The following is a 3939-nucleotide window of genomic DNA, read 5'->3' on the forward strand; positions in this document are numbered from 1 at the left end:
CACGATCATTACAGTTTCCGTAGTGACAGGAACGACATTGTCTTCGCCACAAGCGGCCGACAATTTCATTATGTATAAGCTTATCCTTCTGTAACACTTCCTTTATCAGCCAAGCAGACTTCCGGAGATCGGGCCACAAGTTTAAAGGGACGCGGATGATAAGAGGCATAAAAATTCCAGCAGGATTTCTACGATGAAAGACAATATGACCTCTCTGGAGATTACGATTTCTTATTTTTGATTTTATGGAGAATTACTCAATTTTTTTTGTCAGTAGTACTGAGATATTATATGTAATAAAAATACGATAAAAAAAGAATATAATTACACGCGAGATTCAATGATTAATTTCAAAGAAAATCAGATGTACAGGTTAATTTAAATTAAAATTACACTTTCGTGTCATTATTATTAACGCAGGAGTGTTCACAGACAACAGCATTTCGATCAAATTGTTGCAAATATTATTATTTGCGACGCAATGAGCTGGAAATTTATTTGACCGAACCGACTGAATGATATCTGATGTCTGTTGTTATTATTATCCTCATTATAGCTGATTTGTATCGATTGCAAAACATAGCATAGATTATTTAATAATTGAATCTATTGATAGAAACTAATGCGAAGTATATAAATTAAATTGCATAGTTAGCAAGTTAAGTTAATTAATGCCATTACTCTCATTAATGCTGTTACTTTTTATAATAACAATTTAATTACGTTACAGTTTTTTATGATTGGTAAAGATGACTAATTAAACGTTAAAGTTATGCTAAAGTTGGGAAAGTTACTTTTGGAAAGTAATTTATCATAATTACATATTATTTTTAGGAGGGAGGGAGAGAGAGGGGAGAGGGAAGAGAGAGAGAGAGAGAGAGAGAGAGAGAGAGAGAGAGCGGAAAAATAAAGAACTGAGAAAGCAATTCAGATGGCGCTACTAGGGAACTTACTTATTTCGCGCGTGCGCACTCCATTTTGGGAAACACTAACATCAAAGATGCCGACAGAGAGTTGCGCTACTGTATATACTGTAGTAGTGTTTCGCGCTAAATGAACGCGCAGCGCAAGGAACGAGTGCTAGATCATATCGTGTCTTTTACGCGAACCGGCGAGTTGTGAACGATTGAAATTATTAAATCTCAATAACGGCTGAACCGATTAAGTTCTACGTACGCTCAATCGATAGTTTTCGTTTGGATTGTGTAATGAAAGTGTTTTTATTTTTTCTCTACGTGTCCTACGAACGGAGATATTACGACGCAAAGTCCAAATTTTAAGATTCAGATACGTCATCGCCCCAGAATTTCGTCTCCTTTTCATATTTTTGCCATCAGATGGCATTCAATGAGATCTGATTTTTTGTAGCTGAATTTAACTGAATTATTGACTGCACTAGTTTAAACTAGTGAAAGAAAAGATTGACTGCTGCAGCAAATTAGATGGTAAAATAAGATTTTCTATGAAATCAAACGAACAAAAAAATCTTTCTAAACCATGTACAAACGGTTACAGAAAGGTTACAACACTTTTTTTTGATGGGTTTCGGAACACACAATCAGCCTTGCTCATAGAGTGGTTGAACGTAAATAGTTAGATCCATATGTAAGAACTAATTGCTCGGTGAATAAATTATATTCTGAAACTCATCGGAAAAAAAGTGTACATTAAAAAGCCATCATTATGGTGTCGTGCACTAATTGTAAGTCCTTCAGTTCAACGAATTTCTCAGAGATGTTAAAGTTTCTGTAACTTTCCTTTTTGATAATACAATAAACAAATGAAAATGAAAAATTTTTATCTCTTTTAATATCGGTATTTTTTTCTATAAGATTTTAGACAGTAGAAAATTAATTTAGAAAAAGCTCAATGATTTTGTAATTAGAGACTGTAATAAAAGTCACGCCATATAGTAGTCAATTTTGATTGTCTCGCTAGGTTTTGTCAATTCCTACTTGTATTTGAATCACACTAATTAGGTGCCATAAATATTATATTTTAATAACATAATACGAAATGATCCTTGTGATGAAGAATTGTTGAAGAACAGTGCTGTAAAACATCGATCTATTTTCTAAATGTTTACGTATTTGGTATATAACTTATATGTGAATAAAAAAATTAAGTTTACTTAATGATCTATATTGTAATTGTTATTTGACGTAATCTCATTTTAAGAAAAATTAGGATATTCTGATTTCAAAAATAATTTTTTTTTAAATAAATTTTTTTCAATTTAACCTCAGCTTAACTTTTATTAAGTTAATTTTTTGTTTCTCCAATTTTTAACTTACTAATTTCACTAGTTTTGTGAATCATTAATTTTAACTTAGTTTAATTAAAGAAAAACATTAACTCAACTCTGATTCTTAAGTATTTCTCGGGAAAAATATCGATCGCTCTTATCATCATTTATTGAAAGGAATAATTAATGGATTACGTTATTTATACGTAGTGCATTTAATCTACTAAGTCGAGTAAGCGGAAACGCTCCCTTGGAAACACTTTTCCCTCGAATACTGCGCACTTAATTCTAAGACGTCTCCCGCGGGATGCCTTTTTCCGACCTGGAAAGATAAACGTTCTATCTGTAAGCAACGAATTTTCTTTGCAACCACATAGACAAGTCCTTCATTTTCCTTTCGCGTTATCACTTTTGATTTATTTTACCTATCTTTCGGCCTTTGTGGTTTTGAAGATTTTAAATAATAACAATAGAGATATTATATACGTGTACTTCAAGCTCGCTGCATCGAACTATTTATTTCGGTACGCACAAACATGTTGAGACAGCTTATAATAGTGTTATATACGCAGTATCTCGGTATATTCAATGAACATTGACGGCAGTAGCTCGCACATATTGGCGTGCCATGTATTGTGCATAATTCAGGACTTATCGATACACACGGGTGTAGTACCGAACGTAATCTGACTTTACAGGAGGGACGATGCACTTAATTCAAACTGTCTTCTTATCGCAAACGCGATGATCAGTGAAAATGAGATACCATTAAATTATATTTAATACATATGTTAGTAACTTTATAGGCAGATGTAGGATGTAATAACCGATTGCATTTTCATACCAAGTGATTTAATAAATATTAGTAAATGGCTATTTTTTGAAAAAAAAAAACGTTTCATTTGTCGCTCTGAGTCCGTTCTAGTATTTTATTAAAAATATTTTGAGCTATTGCAAAGTTTACTTAATTATTGAGAAAAAATATTTATAAAAATTTTTTTTTTATTACGAAATAAATACTGAGCTATTATAATATTTTATATTATTTTTTTTCTTCTTATAACAAGCATATACATATATGAGAATCCGATCTGATAGCCTCCGATACTATCAAGGGGCGTAAGCCTTAATAAAGCCGTAAAGATAGAAGGCTAACTTGGATTAACGTAAAATCTTAATTAATTTTACTGAAAAGATACCAATTGTAAGTGTTGTATATTTGTTTGAAAATAAGTGTTAAGTGATTAAGTAAGTTAAGTAAATATTCACTAAATATTAATATATATTTATTTGATACAAAAATCATTAATCTGATTTAAATATCATTTTTTTATTGAGTAAATGCTTGTTAACTGTAAGTAAATGTCATATGAATCTTCGTATGTACATATACATATTTAAATAGTTTACATATATTTTAGTGTTTTATAAAATTTAGATGCATATAGCGGGAAATATTTCAAAATGAAAAAACGTAAATGATTAATTGGTCCAGTTATTATAAACATTACTATCGTATACTCAATTGGCATAAAAAAATTCGATAAACACTTCTGACAATGAGATTCTTCTTGTTAGTATTACACAATTTAAAGAAATGTATTAAGATAAGAATTATTTCAGCGCGCAGTTCAAATAACTATTATTTAGTATCTTATACATGTATAAATTCACATAGAAATTATTTAAAAAGC

This window comes from Acromyrmex echinatior, chromosome 13, assembly GCF_024713525.1.
Source record: "Acromyrmex echinatior isolate Ae372 chromosome 13, ASM2471352v2, whole genome shotgun sequence".
Taxonomy (NCBI): Eukaryota; Metazoa; Arthropoda; class Insecta; order Hymenoptera; family Formicidae; genus Acromyrmex; species Acromyrmex echinatior.